The 25,932-nt window shown below is 36.7% G+C and overlaps 1 protein-coding gene across 6 annotated transcripts in view; it reads right to left on the bottom strand.

The window, feature by feature from the left end:
- Positions 1-25,932, bottom strand: part of LRRC4C (leucine rich repeat containing 4C) — a 1,047,300-nt gene that overhangs the window by 435,838 nt on the left and 585,530 nt on the right. The gene's annotated exons all lie outside the window — the stretch shown is intronic.

The raw sequence follows: 25,932 nt of genomic DNA, 5'->3' as shown, positions 1-25,932 counted from the left end.
TAAAATTTTATTGAGGATTTTTGCATCAGTATTCATTAGGGAGATTGGCCTATAGTTTTCTTTTTTTGTGTTGTCCTTGTTCGGTTTTGGTATTAGTGTAATGTTGGCTTCATAGAATGTGTTAGGTATTATACTTACCTTCTCAATTTTTTGGAAGAGTTTGTGAAGGATAGGTACCAATTCGTCTCTGAATGTTTGGTAGAATTCATTTGTAAATCCATCAGGTCCTGGGCTTTTGTTTTTGGGGAGGTTTTTGATTACCATTTCAATTTCGCTAATTGTAATTGGTCTGTTTAGGTGTTCTATTTCTTCTTTGTCTAGCTTTGGGTGATTGCAGAGTTGTAGGAATTTGTGCATCTCCTCTAGATTGTTGAACTTGTTTCCATATAACTGTTCATAGTAGTTATTAATTATTTTTTTGATTTCTGCTGTGTCTGTTGTGATTTCTCCTCTTTCATTTATTATCCTATTTATTTGTGCTTTCTCCCTTTTTGCCCTTGTGAGCTTGGCTAGGGGTTTATCTATTTTATTTATTTTTTCGAAGAACCAGCTCTTGGTTTCATTGATCTTTTGGATTGTTTTTTAGTTTCGATTTCATTTATTCTGCTTTGGTTTTTATTATTTTTTTCTTCTACTGGTTTTGGGTTTTTTTTTTGTTGTTCTTTTTCTAGATCTATGAGCTTCGAGATTAGGTTGTTTCTTTGAGTTCTTTCTTGTTTCTTGATGTGAGCATCTATTGCTATATATTTTCCTCTTATTACTGCTTTTGCTGCATCCCATACATTTAGGAAATTGGTGTCCTCCTTGTCATTCAATTCAAAGAATTTTTTAATTTCTTCTTTGATCTCCTCATTAGTCCAGTGGACTTCCAGTAGTGTGGGTTTAAGTCTCCATGAGGTAGGAGAGTACCTTGCCTTCTTTTTATGGTTTATTTCTAGTTTGATGCCTTCATGGTCAGAAAAGATGGTTGGTATGATTTCAATCTTGGTGTATCTGTTGATGTTTGTCTTGTGCCCCAGTATGTGATCAATCCTGGAGAATGATCCGTGTGCGCTTGAGAAAATTGTGTACTCCGTTTTTTTTGGGGTTTAGTGTTCTATAGATGTCTGTTAAGCCCAAATGCTCTAGGTCCTTATTTAGAGCTTTAGTTTCTTTACTTATTTTTTGCCTTACTTTACTTATATTTTGATCTATCCATTGTTGATAGTGGTGTGTTGAAGTCTCCCACTACGTATGCGTTTTCTCTGATGTCTGTTTTCAGAGATGCCAATAGTTGTCTGATATAATTTGGTGCTCCTTCGTTTGGTGAATATATGTTAATGAGTGTTATTTCTTCTTGAAGTACTGTCCCCTTGATCATAATGTAATGACCACTGGGGTCTCTTTTTATCTTTTTAAGTTTGAAATCTGTTTTATCTGATATGAGTATAGCTGTTCCTGCCTTCTTTTTTGGTCCATTTGCTTGTAGAATTGTTTTCCATCCTTTAACTTTGAGTCTATTTTTATCTTTTGCAGCTAAATGTGTTTCCTGGAGACAGCAGAAGGTTGGGTTTTGTTTCTTAATCCAGCCTGCAACTCTGTGTCTTTTTATTGAAGAGTTTAGTCCATTTACATTTAGAGTTAGTATTGATATGTTAGCATCTATATTTGCCATTGTGTTTGTCTTTCCTTTGATTTTATTTATTTATTCTTTTAATAACTTTCTTTGGCCTTCTTTTGTTGTTATTCGTCCCTCTGAGGTTCTGGCTTTAGGACTCCTTGTAGTATTTTTTGGAGTGGGGGTTTAGTCGTAATAAAATTCCAGAGTTTCTGTTTGTCTGGGAAGGTCCTTATTCTTTCTTCATAGAGGAAGGAGAGCTTTGCGGGATAAAGTGTTCTTGGTTGGCATCTGTTTTCTTGGAGTCTGTTGACTATGTCCCTCCACTCTCTCCTTGCCCGTAGTGTTTCTTTGGAGAAGTCTGATGTCAGTCTGATTGGTTTCCCTTTGTATGTTATCTGTTTCTTCCCTCTTGTCAGTTTCATTATTTTTTCCTTGTCTTGGATTCTTGGGAGCTTTACTATTATGTGTCTTGCTGTATTTTTCCTTTCGTCATGGAAGTTTGGTGTTCTTCTTGCTTCTTGTATATCAATTTTCAGCTCCTTCTTCGCGTTTGGGAAGTTCTCTTCAATTATATCCTTGAATATTTTCTCTGTTCCTACATCTCTCTCCTCTCCTTCTGGAATTCCTATAACTCTTATGTTTCCTTTCCTCATGGAGTCAGATAGTTCCCGAAGTCTTTCTTCAGTCTTTTTCCTTCGTACTTCTCCTTCCTTTTCTGTTTTAGTTCTTTTTATTTCTGTGTCTTCAAGAGTACTTATTTGTTCTTCCATTTCATCTATTCTGCTTTCATTGCTTTTCCCAGAGTTCTTTAGCGTCTCCATTAATTCTTTGATCTCCTGCATTTCTTTTACTTCCCTCTTTAGGATTCAATTTCATTCTTCTGGTCATTAATTATTTTCCCCTTATCATTGTTTTCCTTTATGACTTCTGTCAGTTTTTTAATCATAGCAATTTTAAATTCTCTATCTGGAAGGCTCAGAAGTTCTTCCAAGTTACTGTCGTTGCAATCTGGTAGATGGTTTTCTTTTTGCGGTGTGCTTTTTTGCTGAGGAGTTGCTGGGTTGCATGTGGTTTTTCTACTCCCTACTGCCTGTTTTCTAATTTGCCGTATTCCTTGTGACACTGTGTTGCTGGTACTGGCCGGCATCTTGGGCGACCTTCCCAGCTCACCTATGGCTCCTCTGGGGAACTTCTGCTGGGTTCACACAGTCTCCACCAAAGAAGGGCCCCTGCTGCAAATGCTGGTGCCGGGCATGCTCCCCTGCACGCCCGGTCTGCCCCAGCGGTGGGTGCCGCTCCCCTCTGGGCTGGAACTGCAGGCTAGAAGGCGCCCAGCATGGGCAAGCCTCCCAGCTTACCTCTGGCTCCTCGGTGAGCCTTCTACTTGTTTCACACAGTCTCCAGCAAGAAAGGTCCCTGCTGCAAAATGCCGGTGCCAGGGACTCGCTCCCCTGCACGCCCGGTCTGCCCCAGCTTTGGGTGCTGCTCTGATCTTATTTTCAATGCCAAATTTAGCATGTGCCACAAGAGGTTTATGTAAGAACACAATGGATATTTGCTGAATGAATCAATGTTATACTCTCCTCTTAGATACAGTCATTCATACAATTGTTGAAAGTCTCAAATACCTTGTAGAAAAACAAATATTTTTTTTCTCAGTCTAACAGTTTTTATTTATTTATTTATTTATTTTTGTTAAAGACTTATTTTTTTTTTTTATTTATACAATAGCTGGGGTACAGGCCGGAGGTGAGGGAGGGTGAGAAGATTCACTAGAGACAGAGTGGGGAACAGAACAGGCAGACTGACTGAAATACACTGCTGAGGGGAGCAGTGGGCGAGACAGAGAGGTCTGCTGTGCCATGTGGGAATCTCCCGGGCTGGACAGGAATTGAACCCGCATGGCAGAGGCTTCAGACAGCTTCACAGCACTGTGCTCAACCCACTGTGCCACTGGGGAGTTCCTAACAGTTTTTAAAGCAAGATAGCCTCACCAAATAACTCAATCCAAGTCTCTGAATTTGAAGATGAATGCAGACGGAGAACACACACTGTTCATTTGAACACTCAAAGCAATAGAAAAATTTGAAGGTGTGAATTTACTTCCCTGAAACATACATGATTCTTTAGACCAGTGTTACCTCAACAACAAAAAAGGTAAAAATAAACTTAAATAATTAAAAGAAATAAAATATAGTGACATGGATTTTGCCATCAATAAAAACAGCAGTCCCCCCACCTTACCAACCAACAGAAATCCCAAGACTCAGCAAATGCACATTTATCAAAAAAAAGCACATCTTCTATTAAAAATATATATATATTTCCTGAAGAACTTATAGAGACCTTCTCTTTCAGTACAACTTCCAAAACCTTTTATAAGGAACTCAAGTAGATCAAATGGCAAACTAGTAGATGAAGATTGAACAATCTTAACTTTTTGACTCCTCTTAAGGGAGTAAAATAAATATTTTATGACAGATTTCAAGACAGTTTGATATGCTTCTGTACTTGCTTCATGCCTCTGTGGACTCTCTTAAATCAATACTTGTCCAGTCCTTGTCTGGGTTTCATCGAATCATAGAAACATAGAAAGCAGGGTTAGGTAGAACGTTAGAGATTACACAATTTGACCTCTCACACTGTAGAGATTCTCTCCAAAGCAGTGCTGAAAACTACTGAGGGAGCCTCAACAGGCAAACATCCAGATTTGGGGCTGCTTCAATTATTGGAAAGGGTGTTTATTATTTTTTGGTTCTGTTTGACTTCTTTCAAGTTTCAGCAATATCTGTCCTCCAGTAATTTACCCCTACTAGATATAGTTTTGTAGCAAGAGAAACACCCTAATTTACTTCATGACAATACATCAGTGTTATAGTGACTATAAATGAATTTGGGGTTAGCTGCATTTTTAATTACTTGGCTGCCTGGTTCCTTCCATTTATACAACCTAATAAGTATATGGTTTTCTGAAATATCTGAACTCTATTTTTCATAATGAATAAAAAGGCTTTATAGTGAATACTGTTTTTTTAATATTTTATTTATTTTGTGTAGAAGACTTAGGGTGTAGGCCAGAGGTATGGGGGTGAATGGATTCACCAGAATGGGGATCAGAACAGGTGGATCCACTGAAATACACTGCTAAGGGTAACAGCAGGCGAGACAGGAGAGGTCTGCTGCTCCATATGTGGTTTAGCTCCCTGACCAGGAACTGACCTTAGGTCATAGCAGTGATAATGCTGAGACTTAACCCCTATATCACCAGGGAGGCCCTATATTGAATAATTTTATTACCTGACACTTGTGATAAGAGAAAATAGTAAGAAACATAAGCATTTATGATTTCCACTTTTTCCTATATAAAATAGTTCATCATTGATGTTCAAGAGATATGGTTTCACATGTACACAACAGTTTTTATAGTAATATATGTTCCTATTAATACCATGAGAGCTAATTTCAGAAACAATGTTGAATATGGAGAAGGCATTAGATGGTAAAATTCTGTTCAGGTTTATTTCTAATATCACCTTGTTCTATATTCTTGAATAACTCAATTATTATCACTCGGCCTCATAAAACAAACCTAAAAAATGAAGGAATTTAAATGTAATTGTTTTTATTAAATATAAGATCTAAAATAATGCTTTGAAATAGAAACAGTGTGAGTCACATAAATAAATTTAAGTTTTCTTGTAGGCATATTTTAAAAAGGTGGAAAAAGTATAGTCAATTCTAGTGACATACTTTATTTAAACTGATGTATATAAAAGTTTATTTGGCATGCAATCAATATAAAAACAATTAGCTAAGCTATTTTAAACCCTAAGTCTGACGTATGAAGACCATTAAGCTTATAGTCTATTACACTTATAGCACATCTCAGTTTGAACAAGCCACATTTCCCATATTAAATAGCCTTATATGCCTTTTAGCTACACAAGTCTAATTCAATCCAGCACTGATTTATGAATCTATGAAAAATCACCTACATTTTTGTGTTGAGTGGGGAGGGGTAAAAAAAAAAAAAAGAGACAGCTTTTGGAAATCTCAAGTGATACTCCCCTGAGCTCTCAAAACAACCTAACAGAGGAGAATATAAGAACATTAAATAGTCAGTAGAGTTTGAGCACTGGCAAATCAAAATAGACTCTGGTCCCATCAGAAAAGAAATCATTCAAAACAACCAATATGAGAGCATAGGAATGTAGGTTGAATACAAGCAACACTGCATATACTTTCAGTTAAACCAAGTCACAGAAGCATTAATTAATCATTCAGTAACTATCTCAATCTATCAAACCTTACAAAAGGACCCAGTATATATTCATTTATTGCAGTTCAATAATATATACAGTGGGGGACAGATTATATATATATATATATATATATATATATATATACACACACACACACATATATATATTCATGTATATGTATATATGATATTTCTGAATATTAAAAATAGTTTTAAACTGATATTCTGGTAGTTAAACTTTGGAGGCTGATTCATACAGAATTTCCATATATTTGAGAATAACTAAAATATTAAACAAATGGTGGGGGAGTTGATGAAAATGAAGATTGGGACTAAAATCACCTCAGGTGGCATCACTGGACACAGGTAAGGGATTTAATTAGGTAAGGGGTGAATGAATGAATGCTTTCCATAGTAACATAATCTCAAAAATTGTGTCAAATGTGATTCTTTCTGGGTACTTCCCACCAACAGTATGAACATTAAGGAATTCTGTCCTAGCCAGTAATACCTTCCACCTAATGGTATTCTGGTTTATACAATATTTCATGACTAACTACTGATAAAGTCAGTACAATTGAGTGCACGGCACATATTTACTTAGAAATTCTAAACAGAATGGAGAACTAATTGGATTCCATGTTGTCCCCCCATCCCCCTTTGGGAAAGAGAGGAAACTTGATGGAGTTGTGTGAAACTCTTGGGAAAAAAGAAGACAGCGGATTAAAGCAGAAGAAAAAAATAGTGACCAAGAATAGACTATTATCTGGGGACACATATAAGGATAATCCATCAAAACACTAACTAGTCATTCTTATCCTCTTCTCCACAATGTCTGTTTCACGAGTTTGCAGTGCAGGAAAAAAGAGGCAAAATCTTGATGCAGTGGAGGAAGAGCAGGGCTATGCTGCCCTCATATTTGGAGCTCTGACAGCAAAGCATAGGTGGGCAAGAATGATCATTGTGCTCTATACCACTCCTTCCCTCATAGTCACATACGACTATGCTCTCAAAATACTCCGGGAAAAGTATGTCCCTACTATTTACAAATGTTTCTTGAAATACAGAAAATAGGGACTATTGCCTAAGATACTTCACAATGTTATTATAAACTTGATATTAATTACTTGTAGAGATGACTATTTAAGATAATGATCAATGCAGAAATGTTGGAAATTCTGCAATAAATATTGGGAAATAGTGGGTAAACTATTTCCATTTTAAAATGAACAACGATACAAGGTATGGGAAAATAATAAATGAATCACATATAGAAAAATATGTGTATTGGGACCTCCCTGGTGGTTCAGGGGCTAAAATCTCAGTGCTATCAAGTTATTGCCAGCCATTGTGGCATGAGTTTGATTCACGGCCAGGGAGTTACCCACATGGTACATTAGACCTTTCCTTGCTCGCCTGCTGCTCCCCTCAGCCATGTATTTCAGTAGATCTGCCTGTTCTGTTCCCCACTCTGTCTCTGGTGAATCCTCTCACCCCCTACACTTCTGGCCTACACTCCAGCTCTTGTATGCATAAATAAATAAAAACAAATCTTAAAAAAATGGTATATGCATATCACTGTTGCAGTCATTCCAAATAAAGATGGAATTTTGAGGGTATGGAGAGGAAGTAGATGTACATTAAAGGGAATACAGAAACACAGATGATTCTAGTGCAGAGCCAGGAGGGAGAGCCCTGAAACTAGTAGAGGAAGACAAGCAAGGACTGAGTGGTGGCACATGTTTCAGTGTTTGGAATGATGACCAGCTTTTGCCTAATTAAGAGGGAAAAAAATGATTTGAAATAAAATGTCTAAAAGTCAGGTATAAGTCAACCTAGAAAGAGATGACTCTCCCTACTGATAGGAACAGTTTGAGCAAAGTTGAATTCAATTCAGACCCATTATCCTAGCTATTATAAGGAGCACATGTCATATATTTGCGTGTACCTGATGACTAGTCTTCATATCAGCCCTCTAAGAGGTAGCCTCCATTTTAAACATAAGATTATCAGAAAAATTTTTCCACTTAAAGTATTGTCTGTCGACTAGCAGCACTGACATCACCTGTGAGCCTCCTGAATGAGAACTTGTACTTCCCCTAGCAAATAAGGCAATGGGTATTCACATTCAAGTTTGAAAAAGTGAGCCAGATTAATCACTCTTAATCTTAGATGCTCACTGATATCACCCTGAGACCTGTGATTTAAAAAATCCATGTGACTGTGCAGTTGGTTCTTTAAATCTTCCTCACTTGATCCTGCTGTGCAACAGTTTGAGAATCACTGGGCTAGAGAGTTTATATAATTTGCCTAAGGTCACATCATTGGTAATGATGGAGCTGAGATTCAATCCAGGACTCCAAAGCTATTGTACCATGTGCCTTCCCAAATTAAAATCAAAATGCCTCCAAGTCAAATAAAAATATCAATGAACACACCCACACTCACCCCCCCAAAACACACTCCTTTCTCAATGACAGTGTAATGTCTCTAACAGTAACAGCAATGACTTTATTTTAAAATTACTTATATGCCCCTACACTCCAACATTTGGCACAATGCTAAATAAATATTGTTATTTAATAAATACTATTTGATTAATACACATTGCTATTCAAGCAATGTAATCTACATTAATTGTACCAAATAAATATTTCTCTGCCCTTTCAAGCTAAAACTCAAATTGCACATCAGAATTAATACATGAAAAATGTTAAACCTTGTCTTCATGCTGTGATTGATGCATGCAAATTATTTTACTTATCAAGACAAAGCTTGTCTATAATTTTATATTGGATGTGATCAAATAATGAGGGCTAAAACTAAATTTCCTAATGTGTAAATGGCTTGAAAATAAGCTTCATATTTATTCATTAGCTGTTACAGTGACTACATCCCAAGATTATTTTTTGGTATGGAATTAAACTTTACAAACAACCAGAACATCTCACTCAATAGCTAATTCACAGTAAGATCATTATCTTATTATAATAAATACCTGAATAAACAATATTTAAATAAGCATAGCCCTGCTTTACAGATTCTTTTCCTGAGGATATTGTAATCACTATTGTTCCATAATAATGCCCAGCAATGAATAGAATAAAGGTTTTGAAAAGAATTTGATTTTTTTTTTATCTTTCACTCAGCAACAGATTTCCTGTGCAGCATTACAAAGTCATTATCCCATAATCAGGCTTTTAAATCTCAGAGTAGAAGGTAAAAATGAACTACCACTAGGGTTAGATGCTATCACACAGAGCTGCCCACATCATATTTAGTTGAAAGTCTAGCTGAATGCCAACCGGAATATTTGCAAAGGTATTTGATTAGACAGGAACATTTCAAGACACTTCCCCATTAACTTAGTGAATGTAGTCAAGACTAGGCACAGGGACACAGCAAAGCCCTAAAGAATAAAGAGGGGGTGGGGCTTTTCTTTTTCAATTATTTCCTCGGTTGAGGGATCTGGCAGCTTTTAATTGTTTAATCAGTTTTTTTTTTCTTTTTGTCATTCATTCCCAAAACATTTACTGGCTGAAGAATTTCAGAATTAAGCATCAAATGTTGAAAAGCTCAGCCCCTCATGTTCAAGTTCACAAGGTAAAGGGAACCATCAGACAAGAAGATGACAGTGAGAGAGAGGACTTAGAGCTGCCATGGTGGTGGCCATGGGGGTGGTGCTATGCTAACATGGAGTTTGCTATAGCAGTTCCAGCCCAGTGTAGAGATGAGGTGAGTGGAATGCCAAGGAAAGCATTTTAGAAGATGCCACAGAAGGTTATATTGAAGGCCAGTCTGCAGTGAACACATGCTTAGGAGATATGTTTGATTGGAGGAAGACAAATGTACAGTTTCACATATAAGGGATTATAATGGCATTCACATTTATCCATAAGAAATTAAAATAAGCAGAAATTATTCAAACTTGCAAACCAGCTGGTGCAAGGTCATCAATTTCAATGCTGTGATGTAGTAGAGGTTACGACTTCTTCACAAAGGTTTAAACAACAACAACAAAAATACAGGAAGGGAGACAAGAAGAAAAGGAGGGAGGGAGGAAAAACAAGAAGGAGGGAGAGAGGGAAGGAGGAAGAAAGGAATGATGGTATTTTTCTTGTAAATTCTGTTTATTTTTTTTAAAGTCCTGCTTTATGAAGAGTAGAAAATTTGTTTTTTAAAAAATTTGTTTATTTATGCATATAACAATTGGGGTACAGGCCAGAGGTGTGGGGTGAGAGAAGTCACCAGGGACAGAGTGGGGAACAGAACAGGCAGATTGACCAAAAAAGCACTGCTGAGGGGAGCAGTGGGCGAGTCAGTGGCCAGGGATTGAACTCCTGCTGTAGTGGCTGCAGACAGTGTCATAGTGCTGTGTCTTAACCCCTTGTGCCACTAGGGAGGCCCCAAGAACAGTAGAAAGGTTTGTTCTAGGTCCTATGCTGTCTTTCATTTAGTTATTTATGATGTGGGCATTTGAAATGAACCATTCTGGGTTTTGATTTCCTCATTGGTAAATTGCAGGGATTTATACATAATAAAATACAGTGCCCTTGAGAGGTTTAAATAAATCAACACATATAAAAGTCACTTAGGACAGTAAATGATGCACACAATACTATAAGTATTATGTGAGCTGTATGAAACTTTCTAATAAGTGAGACTAAACTTCCATGCTATTGAAAAGTTCTTGCAAAGTATAATATACTTCATATGGTTATATGATATATTTAACTGTCTGTAAAATATTGTCCATGTAATTAATTTTGTTTTAAACCATTCCAAATATATCAAATACAAATATGTATTTTCCCCACATAATTTCCTTTAACCCAGACAATAATTTCCTAAGTGGAATAACTGCATCAAAGGAAATGAAAACCTTTAAAGTCCTTGATATATAGATGGCCAAATAAATTTCCAAAAGGTTTTATCCCTCATCAGTGTTAGAGAGCCCCCTTCCATTGCATCCTGGGCAGCATATACAAAAATCCTAGATAGTATTTTAATGAACTTTAGATCGTGACTTCTATTTCTCTATCAGAAGCTTTTCCTTTCAGCACTTTCCTTATGTATTGTTTATTTACACATGGAAGATAAAATCCACTGCCATAGATACATTTGTATTTTCTAAAGTTTATCATGTGCCTTTTACCATATAGACAAAGAGGAACCAAATATCTAGTTGTTTTTGTTTGTTTGTTTTTCTCAATTAAGACAGTAGCAGACACCATCCTGACCAGCGCTCATCTTCACTTGGGTCACCTCAAAGGACACCTGCAAATAATTCCCAACAACTAAGCCTCTGCAGCGCCAGTTCGATCCCCGGCCACTGGCAAGGGTCCCACACTCTCTCACACACACACACACACACACACACACACACACACACACACACACACAAAACAAACTATAACTTTGCCAGTTTGATGGAAAAGGTTCTCTTGTCACTAGAGACCCTCCTCTGCAGAAGATTCATGAAAGAAGTGTACGGGGTGATCACTCCTCACTCCAAGAGAGACTGAAATTTCATCCTTCTCACTCCTCATGGGAATGATTGTGTAGATTACTCCACACCATCACTCAGAGGGTCCACAGTTTAATTTTTAAAGATTTATTTATGCATACAAGAACTGGAGTATAGGTCAGAGGTGCAGGGAGTGAGAGGATTCACCAGAGACAGAGTGGGGAACAGAACAGGCAGACCGATGAAATACACTGTTGAGGGGAGCAGTGGGTAAGCCAGGAGAAGTCTACTGCACCATGTGGGTAGCTCCCTGGCCGGGGATCGAACTCGTGCTATAGTGGCTGCAGATTGTTTCATAGGTTGTGTCCTAACCCCTCCCTAACAGGGAGACCCCGGGGTCTCCAGTTTAACTGAGCCCCAGTTGCCCATAATGTAAAATGCTTTACAGTACACTTTTCTTGGTTCCATTCTATACACTATCTCACTTCCCACTAAGACATGCATTCCCTGAGAATATCTTTCAAATAAACTATAGTATACAAATACAGTACAAGGGCTCACATTTGAGGGAATCTAAATAAAACTCATGAGTCCCATTAAAGTATTTTTGTGAACTTTTATTTTTGGTAATTTTCCATTTTCTGAAAATTATGGTCATTTCTGGTAAATTATTCACAATTTATGGAAAGAATCAAAAATAATTTAGCTCATAGAAGGGATCATGCTCAGCAAAATAAGTCAGAAAGAAAAAGAAAAATACTGGATGGTCTAACTCATAGCAGGAATTTAGAAAACCTAAATAAGGGACCAGGAAAAAGACTCATTAATACAAAGTAAAAATCAAAATCAACCAGCAACTTTAAACTGGAGACACATGGTGGGGAGGGGCAGGGAGAGGAAGGACTAGGGTCAAAATAAGGGGCTGGGGTGCAATTGTATGGGGAATATAATCAAAATGAAAATGCATACATTGTGCAAAAATGAAAAATGATCAAAGAATTATATAAAATAAAAAATAAAATAATTTACCTCCAATTTTTTTTTTCATGAGCACATGGCAAGTTTATTGAGAAAAGGGAAAAAAGGAAAGAGATACACCTGCATAGACACAGGCGGGCAGTCTTAAAAAATAAGAACTGCCTCAGTGTTTTATTAGTAAAAAAGACCTATGATTAGAGTTCAGTTTGATAGTGTTACTACTTAGATATTACTGTGGAAACTTTCCTTTCTGATTTTTTATTATCATAGATTTGAAAAATGTGAAACCCACAGAACTAAATGATCTTCCAGCTCTAAAATCATTTTACTTCCTTAAAGAATTTAGCATGGTTCAGTTCTGGACACACATTTTTCAGTTGATTGAAGGATTCCTCCCATTATCTATAGTATATTTGCAACTTATGTAACAATTTAGTCTGCTCATTCATTTACTTATTCTATCATGCATTCATTTAGAAAACATTTGCTGACTGTGCTTTGCATACAAAAGTAGAGGTTGCTGGAGTAGGAGAATAAAACACTGGATGAAAACTCCACAGAGACTGCACCCTGCTCGGACATTTAGTGACTGTGAACTTCAAGTCCTTTATTCTGTCTAGTGTGTTTTCTCATGTCTAAAAATAAATTATAATGAATAAAAAAGTGCTATTGTACAAGATACTTTTCACAAGTTTTATATGTAGATTATTAACTGATTTAATTCTGCATGGTAGGTATGGAAAGCATCTCCATTTAACAATGAAGATACTAAGACTCAAAGATGTTGAGAAACTTGCCCAACATGACGTGACTACTAAATGGTAGGAAAATAATTGAACTGTGGAAATACATAAAAACCACTTAGATGAGAACAAACACAGGTTATTTCTTCAGAGCTTAGTACAGCAGGGGAGTCAGCTAACTTCACTTGCAGAGACTCAAAGGCAGGCAGGAGAGCTGGAAAGTTTTATGGGAAAAGGAGAAGGTGGAAGCCATGCTGTTGTTAGAGGATGTTGACATGGGGACGCTGGTGGTAGAAGGAAAGACTGGAAGTGGGGCATTCTATGTGAATAGATCATTGGTTTTCTTTAGATAGCTTCCAATGAAGCGATAAAATCTAGGAAAGCTGGCAATATTGACCAAGTCCTGACAGTTTCAGGCCAATTGTTTCAGAAGTTTGGGTTTGCCTCCCTACCTGGTGGTTGCAGTGTTTGTCATTTCATATCTTGTCTGTTCATTGTAGAGTGATATGTGCAGTCTCTCAAATCTCAATTTGCAAACTGTACTCTATTAATTATAAAATAAACTATATTTATGCAATTTATAAACTCCAAAATAGAACATAAAGTTGGCATAATTACTTAGAACACTGCACCAAATATTTAAGTAAAGAGAACTGAAACCTATTTTGTATGTGTGCTTTTTTTTTTTTAGCTTGGAGAGAAAGCTATAGAGTTGTGAGATGGGGTTTAAAGTAAAAGAAAATATGGGGAAAACATGCTGATATCTAAAAATATGAAGTCTTGAAGAAGCAATGGCTGCAAAAGGGAGTCTGCAGCTCCAGTAGCTCCAGAGGCTAAGTGGGAAGCATGTATGAATGAAGCAAATAGTAAATAAGGTACTAGAGAATGAAAACCTGCAGAGCAACCATCTAAACCTTACCCAGCTTACTCAGCTTCAGTCATTCAGGAATTTATGTGAAAATATAAGTGTAGCCAAGTGTGGTAAGTAATTAAGATTTTTATATGAAAACGTTGATTTTGAAATTCCTATGACTACTTAATTTTATAAATAAAACAAAGCATGTAAAAATAAACCAACAAACTGGATAGTAACCAAACAATCTATTACTGAATCTCATATGGTCCCCTGGCTACAGATATGAGCCAGCACTTAGAGAAACATTCACAGGGGACACATAGGGCGCTCCCCCCTTACCTGTGCTGGGCTAAGCAGGTTACCCAAGATTTTTCCTCTCCCAGTATCCAATTACCTCTGCATCTCTTATAGCAGGACCAGGAGGTGGGAATCAACATATGTTCTTTCACATAAACTTCACAGCAACTCAGTGAGTTAGGTATTATTATGCCTTCAGGCATTCATGGAACTAGAGACAAAATGCAAACAACTGTGCAAGAGGATATGAAAATAACTATACACCGGTGAGCAGAGGAAATATACAGGAAAGAAACAATCAGTGTATAATGAGGTTAATTACTTCTCCAAGGTGAGGAGCTTAGAGGAAGACCTTCAAAGAAAGTGACTAGCATTGGTAAATTTAAGGCTTGACTCAGGTTACATGTCTGGAAAGAACTAGAATTAGTTTAAATATATATTAACATTAACATTCTTAACAGAATAATTTAATTGAATATATGCAGTATTCCTCAAAATATGTATGTATTTCAAATAAACTTTTTGATTAATCCAGAAATGAGAATGAACAAACTGGTTCTGACTGGCTGCACCACTTTAAACTAGAACAAATCTACTCTGAATGGCTGAAACTGGTTTAAATCAATTCAAACTAGTTCTCACCAAATCAAAGGTTCAAACCAGTTCTGAATGACTAAAACTGGTTATGGCTGGCTCAAACAGGTCCAAACATGTTATGACTGGCTGAAACCATTTTAAAATGCAATAAAGCATTTCTGGCTGGCTGAAACTATTTCAAACAAGAAAAAACCTGCTCTGAATGGGTGAGACCAGTTTAAACAAGACAGACCAGTTCTAAATGGATTACACTGGTTCTTAATGGCTGAAACTGTTTCAAACAGATTCTGACAGGCTGAAAATGATTCTAAACTGTTCTGACAGGCTGAAAGCATTTTAAACTGGAATAAACTGGTTCCAATTAGTTTAAACCATATAAAACTGGAATAAACCTGTGTCTGACTGGCTGAAACTAGTTCTGACAGGCTGAAACTAGTTAAAACTGGTTTGACTGGCTGGAGTAGGTTCAAACCAGATCACACCTGTTCTGACCAGGTAGAATTGGTTTAAACTAATCGAACCTATTCTGACAAGTTGAAACAGGCCATCACTCACTGGTTGAAACAGATTTAAACTGAAACACATTGATCTGACTGTCTGAAACCAGTTTGAACCAGATAAAATCAGTTCTGACTGCTTGAAACTGGCTTAAGAGGAAGAAACTGGTTCTGAATGACTGAAGCTGGTTCTGACCAGTTTAAACTGGTTTACACCTTAAAAAAAAATTGTTCTGACTGAATTTTAAAGAACTTTGGATCTTAAAAGTATGACTTTTTAATGTGCGAGTACGGTGCATTTGACTCCAAGGGTCTGTAGAGGTTTTCATTAAAATAAGCCAGAAATCCACTTTTCTTACAAAATTAAAGTGGCCAGCATCCTCCCTTTAGAAAACAGGTGCCTATCATTTCTATTTGCTCTTTCCTAAGTTTTTTTTTTTTTAATCCCCAGGTAAGTTTTGATTTAATCCCCTTACCCCTCAGTCTCATAATCAGGGATGTGCATAATACAGATTAAGCATTATTGTCCCTGAGAAAATGAACCAGAGAGAGATCAGCATACAATGCATCAATTCCCCAGGCATTCAGCAGAAAATGAACATGTATTGACCAATGAGTGGAATAATAGCTTTGTTGACAATGTCAGTGGAGGTGTTCAATCTCCAGGCAGAGGGGGTGGAGAAACAAAGAGAGGGAGACAAAAGTACAGCCTCTTTCTGCTCTCTTCACTTCTCCACCAGTTCTTCCAACACATGGGTAGGCAATTTCTAGCAGAATGTCATCTTATTTTGAAATTTAGACCTTTGTAGTTCACTATGAAAACTATAGGGCACAATTCAAAAAACTTAAAATATGAAAATTTTACAATGCAGAAGTGGACATAAGGCAAGGAAACTTACAAACTGCAAAACACTAGTGCATCAGGAGGTAGATGGAAGGTGTGTTACATATTGCATAAACTATTTCTAAACAGAAGGCCTCCATGAACCCTCTTTGTTCAAGGGATGATGTTGATGCTGTTTTTGGAAGTTAAGGAAAATTCTCTGCAGGAAGTTAAGGGAATTTTCTGTAAGAAATTAAGGGAATTCTCTGCAGATCAGACATTCCAGGCAACAGTCTGAAGGCAATATGGCCTCTGTCCCCCTTTACTGTTTGCTAATTGTATATATATGAATTAGTGAGACCCAAATATGGGGCAGTATATGAAAAATACATATAGGGAGAAGCTGATCCATGACACCACATACAAATGCATTCTTAGTATGAGAAGGCCATTTCTATATGAACCTTACACATTCATAAAAGGTAATAATATAAATATTTTGTGTAATGTCAGAATGAAAGCAAGATGTGCTATGCATAGATCAGCTATGGGGTGAATACAGAATTGAAATCATAAGCACTCCACACTATTAGTCAGTAAACCAGGTGAATATAAGAATATTGTCCCCAGATTATCTTGTAGCAGATTATAATGGAATATGTCATGATTACTGTTGTTTCTACAACATACATGCATGCACACATAGACATACCATTACACATAACCATATACTTCCATATATAAAACTAGATACATGAAAGATTAGATATGTTCCATGTATATTGCAGAACTGCTCATTACAAATAATGGGGTCTGCTCAGAGAACATGACTCAAAAAGAAGTGGAGAGCTGTATAGACTAAGAATCCTATTTGTACAATGTTAGCAGTTACTCAACTTGTGTTTTTAAAGGCAACAATTCTTTAGCTAAAAATAACTGAATAAAATGGAAAGTTTATTTACCAGTTGTGGGATAGTTTTCAATGAAGCACATATTATGGGTTGGGGAGATGTGTGTGTTGGGTGGGTAGATAACCTGTGGATATTCTCTATAGTGTTTCTCTTAAATATATACAACAAGGAGGTTGTTAGCCGTTAAGCACACATATAAGCACCACAATGACTTAGCAGAGAGGTGAGTCAGATGAGCACAAAACTCTGTGGGTAGAGTAAATATTAGAGCTACGTAGCAAGAGGGACAGAGACATAGCCAGCTATTGAATCAAACTGTTTGTGGCATGGAAGGAGGAGTTAATGCATCCTAAAAAAATTTATCCAGGTTAAGGAAGAGGAGGAAAATAAAAGGTGAGTTGGAATGACACAATGACACAGTCTATTCTCCACCAGGAAATGAGCGATTGACATTGCCAAAAGCCCCATTGTGTCCAGACACACTCTGTTATTACTGTTCTGCTATCAAAGCCAACATAGCAATTCTGAACACTTTATGCTGCATCCTGATTTGCCCTGTGGGGTGTAAGCTGCTGATATCTAGTCATTTTAAGACCGTGAAAAACAAAACAATTGCATTTGCTACCTGGAGATGGAAGACATTGCGTACTAGTTCTGTTACCTTCTGAAGCTCTCTTCAGCAGTGTACCGATGTAGCTGGAAGTAATTGAACCAGAATTTCAATGTAAAATAAGCCCCCTGCAATCTTTAATACCAATAGGCCTTCATCAAAGGAAATAAAAGCAAGAATGAGGTAAACAGAACATCAGGGAAATTGGCTTCACCCATCAGGTCTGGAACTGCTCAGGAGAAATGAAAAGTCTTCCATCCAGGATTGAGGTAGGATTTAAGAAAACAGGTAGTGCATATGAATTGAGGTTGTATTTTTTTACTAGCTCTTTCATCCCTACCGTCTGTGGAAATCATCTGGTACATTTTCATCACTTCCTTTTATTGAGTTTTATAAAATAAATGATTCAAGAACAACAATCCATTACAGTCCACCAATGAGTATAATTCAGAGAAACAGAGTGCCTGTTTGCTACAGGTAATAGCAGCTAAATGCTGCCTTTGTATTTTATACACCCATAATGGATTACCTTTTAAATGCCAGAGACTTGCGTTGTTGTTTTTCTTTTATCGATTCCCATGGCTATACAGAAACATTACAGAAATCAAGTTCAAGGTGCTATTAGGGAACATGGTATCTTAGGCTAATGGGGACAGTCTGTTTGAAGGGACAGCGGAGTCCCAACAGCCAATAAAACATATGTAGTATTTCACCTACACGTGGCAGAACAGGAAGATCACCTCATAAGCATCACACTGAACTAACTACTGCAGACTTGCTGGTTCGTGGGGATAAGGTGTACTGAATTCAACCACACAACTCTGATTTGAGTATTAGTCTTCCTTATTTATATTTCTTTTTTTAGCCCTCTTCTTCTGTCCTTTTCCTTACCTTTCCAGACTTTCCTTCCTTTGTTCTTTTTTTTAAAGATTTGTTTATTTATGCACACAAGAGCTGGGGTACAGGCCAGAGGTGCAAAAGGGTGAGAGGATTCACCAGAGACAGAGTGGGGAGCAGAACAGGCAGATTGACTGAAATCACTGCTGAGGGTAGCATCGGGTGAGAGAGGAGAAGTTCGCTATGCTATGTGGGTTGATCCCTGGATGGCCTTGGATTTAACTCATGCTGCAGAGAATGTGTATTGCTTCATAGCACTGTGCTTAACCCCATGAGCCACCAGGGAGGCCCTTTCTGCCTTTGTTCTATATATGTTTCTTAACTATATCCTTACCCTTCTGTTTCTCTCATTCTCTCTTCTTAGCTATTTATTGTGAAGATATTAGGTATGCAGTGTACCATAAAATTCTATGCATATCCTCTGTAGTTGAAGACCTTGCTAAGTAACAGTAAAACAATTGAGAAGAAAAGATGAAATGGTCAGTAAACTTTGTAAACTAAACAATCATTTCTGCTGGTGATTGGGGAGATTCTGGTGAGACACCAAACAAGAGTCAGAATTTTCCATGTCGGCACCATTTATTGATTTATAATCCAAAAATCCTACTCAGCCTACTGTGATGCCTACTTACACCTTTATACATCAGCCTAGCATATTCATGGATATGCATGTGCTGATCGTAGTCCTAATCCAGGTTGTACATTTGATGAAGACTGAGACCTCATCACACTCATGAATTCTGAGGTAGAGAAAAAACATCTGAGTAAAAAATGAAAACCCCTTTATGAGTTTCTTATTGGTGTCATCATAAATTATCATAAACTCATTGATTAAAACAACAGATTTGTTATCTTAATGTTGTGGATGTCAGGAGTCTGAAATGGGTCTTAGAACTTAGGAATCACAAGTTCTTCAGTTTATAGATGAGAAATTGAGGCTCAGAGAGTTTGTTACTTTCCTAAAAGTCAGAATAATGAAAATTAAAACTACAACAGATTCTTCTTGATACCAAGTTTAGCACTCCTTAAATTATTTTCGTATTGGAAACATGAAGCCATGAGAGTCAATAAGGAGTTAAATAATCATTAATTCTCCTTCCAGATTTGTTTTGTGTTGGGGGATATATTATTATTATCACAATTCTTATTTTGGAGGCTCTAGGGGCAATCCCTTTTATTGTCTACTCAGTTTGTAGAGACTCCATATTCCTGCCTAAAAGTTGTCTTGCTCTTTCAGGTCCAGCAATTGCATCACTTAGCCCTGCTCCTGTGTTCACCTCGTCTTCTCTGCCTCTTCACCCTCTCTTTCTTTGATGTCTTTGGGTCCATTTGGATGAGTTAAAATAATCTTTCTTCTCAAGTCACATCTTCAATGTCCCATTTTCCATGTAAGGCCATATATTAACAGGTTTCAGGGCTTAAGAATTGCATAGATCTGTGGTCTGTTATGCTGTCATATCTCCCACTGTATTTCTCTGTTTCTGACCCATTCACCTATTTCTTTTTTTTTTAAGATTTATTTATTTATTTAAACATAAAAGAATGAGGGTGCAGGGCAGATGTGCACGAGGGTGAGAGGATTCATCAGAGACAGAGTGGGGACCAGAACAGGCAGACTGACAAAATACACTGCTGAGGGGAGCAGCGAGTGAGACAGGAAAGGTCTGCCACGCCATGTGGGTCACTCCCTGGAAGGCTGGGATCGAATCCGCACTGCAGAGGCTGCAGACAGTTTCCCAGTGCTGTGCTCAACCAACTGCACCACCAGAGAAGCCCTACACACATCTTTCAATTAATTCCTTCACCTGAAGCATTCTAAGGAGTGAAGCAATTGTCTACCCTTCACTGTCTTTCATTTCTATTCATCTCTCGTAAGTGATGGGCATGGAGGATGATTATGAATATCTGTATGAATCAAACAACTCCAAGAAATAATATTTCCCCCCAATACAAAACAAATCTGGAAGGAGACTTGATGATTTTTTTAACTCCTTATTGACTCTCATGACTTCATGTTTCCAAATATGAAAATAATTTAAGGAGTGCTAAACTTGGTATCAAGAAAAATCTGTTGTAGTTTTAATTTTCATTACTCTGACATTTAGGAAAGTAACAAACTCTCTGAGCCTTAATTTCTCATCTGTAAACTGAAGAAAGTACTAACAACACTCCACTTTACAGTCTATTTTTATTATTTATGTCTTAGTCAATTTGGGTTGCTATAACAAAAACCTAATAGACTGGGTTAACAGCACACCTTTATTTCTTACTGTTCTAGAGGCTCAGAGTCCAAGGTCAGGAGATAAACAGATTCAGTATCTATTGAATTTGTTTTCTGGTTCTACTTGCTATAACCTCACTTGGTGGAAAGAAAATGAGAATAATCTGTAAGGTCTGATCCCAATAACCAAGGTTGCAGCCTCATGACCTGATCACCTCCCAGAGACCCCACCTTCAACTGTGGAATAGGGTTTAACATGTAAATTGAGTCTATGGCATCTGGTCTTTTGGTTCTTTATTCAGTAAATAAATGTGTTGCAGATGCTTTAGTAGAACAGAGATGAGTGAATATTATCTTAAAAAGAATGGATGACAGGCTCAGCAAAGATTTCATGAAAGAGTGACAATGAATAGAGTTGTAAAAAAGCATGGTGAGTGTCACAAGGCGAACACTGCCAGAAAAGAGAATAGATGAGTTTAGATTCAAATAAAACAATGTAGATGTGGTAATTTCAAACCACAAAGCAATATTGGATGCTTTTATTATCCTTTAATGAAGGAATTTATAATTATTTAATAGCATTCTCTTTTTATGAAAGAATAACTACAAAATTTTTGAGAATACTAAAAGAAGCAAGGGAGGAAAAAAATCACAGGTAATTGAACATTTTGAAATCGCTGCTAATAATGCTACATATTTTCTCTAATTCTCTGCTCTGCATAGATACTATATAACCTATGAAACACACTTGAAGACTGCACTTCACTTTCAGTAATTTAGAGTGAATATTTTGCCTTTAAACATTATTTAGGAATGTTATTTTAATGACCACATAATATTCTGTCATGAAAATACAATGATTTTAACCATTCTGCTACTTTTAACCTTACTTATTTCCATTTTTGTTGTTATTAGCTAGAAAGTCTTCCAATACCCTTGAATATAGATTTTTATCCAGTTCTGTAATGTTTAATGGCTATATTCATAAAACATCCTAAAAGTTTCAAAACAAATGAACATTTAGAGAATTTTTCCCACATGGGTATGCAGGGTATTGCATGGAAATGCTCTTTCATTGAGGTTTCCCCAGCATTTATTATTATTTTAAAGCTTTGTTCTTTTGACAGTTACAAATTCTATCTCATTAATACGATTTGCAATTCTCATATCAATAGTGAAGCTGAACTTTCTTCATATGCTTATTACTGACATTTATTTCTTCTCTGCAACCTCAGTTTTGGTTTTTGGGGAAAAATCCTATTTTGGTGAAGGCGGAGAATCAAGGAGAATATCTCATTTCTTTACTCTTCCCCTTATTCATATCCAGACCAAGCCACCTCACCTATTTTTCCTGTATACTTTTCTTTTTTTTTTTTAAAGATTTATTTATTTATTTGTTTGTTTGTTTGTTTATTTATTTAATAACTGGGGTACAGGCCAATGCATGGGACGGTAAGAGGATTCACCAGAGAAAGAGTGGGGAGCAGAATAGGCAGACTGACTGAAATACACTGCTGAGGGGAGCAGCAGGTGAGACAGGAGAGGTCTGCTGCACTATGTGGGACCCTCGCCGGCAGGCCGGGGTCGAACCTGCGCTGCAGAGGCTGTGGACAGCTTCACAATGCAGCACTCAACCGCCTGCGCCACCAGGGGAGGCCCTATAGTTTATTTTAAAGAGGAGAATGAAAAAAAAAAAAAAATAGAGAGAGAAAAAAAGAGAACAAAAAAAAAGAGAAAGAGGAAGTTCTTGAAAGGAAGGAAGGGGAAAAAACAAGAGCAAAGAAGAAATTGTATAAAAGAATGCCAAAGGTAGGTTCTCAGGGGCTTGTTCTCTACCATCAACCCAAATCACCAACCACACACACCTAGGCTGAAGGAACTATGATCAAGTCCTTGCTTTCCTGCTCTGTCTAACTCCATTCATTACAACTACATAAAGTTGCAAGATTTCTGACGTATTTTCAAAAGGCGCATATCAGACTGGTGAATTTTCTTCATTCTCCACATAGCCACATTCTCTATTACAAAGATGCCCAGAGATTAATTAGTAATAAAAACTATCAACTTGTCTCTGGTTAACCACCCACCTGGTTAAACAAAGACTGACTAGGTGTAGCACAGAAAGTCCCTCTCACAAGGTATAGAAAACTTACTCATTTTTTTTAGACCATTTAATTTAAAAGACAACTCAAAGTTCATCTTGTCTAAACTGTTCATTATCAAGACCAGAAAACCAGGAAGGGTGCTTAGACACATAGTAAGTAAGTGAATAAGTAAAATTCATCTCAATCTAAAACATTTTCTCCAATACCATGCTGCCTCTGACTTTAGGTAAATATACAAGGTAATCCATTTTTTTTATTATTTTTTTAAAGATTTATTTTTATTTATTTATTTATACAAGCACGGGGTACGGTCAGAAGTGCAGGAGGGTGAGAGAATTCACCAGAGCCAGAGCGGGGAGCAGAATAGGAAGAAGGACCGAAGTACACTGCTGAGGGGAGCAGCGGGCGGCAGGAGAGGTCTGCGCGCCATGTGGGACCCTCCTCTGGTAGCCGGGGAGCAGCCGGGGATCGAACCGGCGCTGAAGAGTCTGCGGGCAGCTTCACAACCCAGCGCTCAACCGCTGCGCCACCGGGGAGGCCCAAGGTAATCCATTTAGTGCCACAGAGATAATACCACCACAATTAAATAATTTATTTAGATAATGAGAGCAATTATGTGCTAGGTATTTATGATATAACAAAGAAATATAGACACACATAAACACAATTGCTATCTATATAAAGGTTATATTAAGGAATATTGATGCAGTTAATATCTAATTGTAGGAATACCAGTCCCGTAATATTATAATCTGTAGGATATTCACAACACACTATTACAAATGTATCTTGTTAAGTTCCTTAAAAATAAAAACAGATGGTTTCATATTAAATAAATATATGATACACTTTCTAAAAATTTTTTTGAAAATGGTTTTTAAATAACAGGTTTTTTTGTTAGCAGAAATCAGTTTTGTTTAAATGGATTTAAAATTCATAATATTGGGCCTCCATGGTGGCTCAAGGGATTAAGCACAGAACTGTGAAGTTATACATAGTCTCTGCAGCACAAGTTCGATCCCTGGTTGGCCAGGGAGCTAACACATGGCACAGCAGTTCTTTCTTGGATCACCCACCACTCCCCTCAGCTGTGTATTTCAGTCAGTTTGCTTGTTCTGTTTCCTACTCTGTCTCTGGTGAATCCTCTCACCACCCGCACCTCTGGCCTGTCCTCCAGTTCTTGTATGCATAAATAAACAAATCTTAAAAAAAATCAGAATAATATCCAATGTTTCCTATTGGCTGCCTACCATGTTGTTCTTTGAGCAGCCATTTTTCCCATGTGATGTTAACAGGAGGAGTGCTTGTTGAGTGTTCATTTTTTGAGAAATGACTGAATGTCTTAGACGACTGAAGATAACTTAGACTTATAGCTTGTGTCTAACTCTCAACAGATTAAGCCTCATGCAGTCTGTAGAGCCATCTTCTGTCCTGTCAAATAATTTTGTTTAAATGTGAGACATTCTTTGGATATTTTATGCTTAGGAAAACAAGCATTACAAAAACACACCTTGCTTTTTATTGTTATATTCCTTTTATAGTAAGTTCTGCTTGGTTTTGGACGTGCAGATAGTGTGTGAAACATGAATGTTTGAAAAGGTAAAAACACCATGTACCATAAATTACAGTAATGTCAAAAATCAAGTTTATCATTAATATTTATAAGTTAAATTTATGCAACAATCTTAATTTTGCAATGTATTTTCATATTTTTAACTCATGCAATTATCGCACTAACTCTAAGAGGAAGATATTAGTCCTACTGTAGGGAGAATACAATGTGGTCCAGAGAGATTAATTCACTTGCCCAAGATTAAAAAGCTAGCAAATACCAGAATTAATGTTTAAATGGTCTTAGGATTCCAACTCAAGTGTGCTTTCCACCAAAACAAGGCTCTATGGAGTAGGTTCATTTTGAGTATTGGTTATCTCACTTAATTTGATAATCCCTTACTCCAAGCACAGATTTAGAAGTTTGGAAAAATCACAGAATGAAAAATAAAATGAGTACTATTTTTGCATACCCATCCATTTGCGGTGAGAATATATCAGTGGCAAATTCAAGTCACCGACATTACACTGCCCAACTTTTTCTCCTCCAAGAACCTTGAAAATACTTACTTTCACTTTCATGAAAGGTCTGCCATATTGTTTTTTATCCTTTACATTACAAATGTTTCACTATATGATCAAGAAAATATAAATCATGTGGCTTCACCTCCCTCTAAAAGTGTCTAATTAAGATTAAACATGTCCCTGTGGTAAATGTAAAATGATTTAATTATAATCAAAATGATCTCAATTGAATAGCTTGTATTTCAAAGAGTCACTCTCCCAGTGCTAAGAAGCTCATTAAATTCAATTTGCAGTAATGTATTGCCGTCATGTTTCCTTTCTGAACCACAGTATTATATTGAAGTTCTTTGATTATTTCCCTGTAGGGCAGCATTAATGTGACACACCATGTAAAAGAAAAGCTTAAAAGAGACTCAAAGATGCTCTACCTTTTTATTTTCTCAATAGACGTTAATGTTGAACAGCATGAAAAACATGCCATCATTTTTTTCAGCCTGCCCAATGAAGGAGAAAAAATTAGTGAAAACATGATTTTGTTATTTTTCCACAAAGTCTAGAATCTGTACTTATATGATCACAAACATATGGGGATATTCATGATATATTTTTGTGTGTGGATTTTTTTTTCTATGTTATGTAGGCATACACTTTTCATGTATGTCAAATATTAAGGTTATACTGTACTTTTCTAGAAAGTCCACTCTCCAAGAAATGTGGAATTGTTGTTTTCAATATGAAAAATTGTCTTCGATCTAAAATCATTCAGTATTAAAAAGACTCCATAAAAGAGTTACTCTATTTAGTTTTTTTTTATCAGAATCAAATGGATATTTAAAAACTCATTTTTCTTTTTAAATATGAAAAGAGTTTATGGTTCATTTCTTCACAAAAATACATACTAAATGATTTGAATTTCTGAGGTAACTAAATGACAACTAGAAATAGGAAATCACTTAAGGGATAATAGTAAACTAGTGATATAATATACACATA

Source organism: Talpa occidentalis, unplaced genomic scaffold (assembly GCF_014898055.3).
Source record: "Talpa occidentalis isolate TD23 unplaced genomic scaffold, MPIMG_talOcc4v2.1 talOcc4.3, whole genome shotgun sequence".
Lineage (NCBI taxonomy): Eukaryota > Metazoa > Chordata > Mammalia > Eulipotyphla > Talpidae > Talpa > Talpa occidentalis.
Note: the sequence above shows the minus strand (reverse complement) of the source record. Positions and strands in the feature narration are given on the sequence as shown.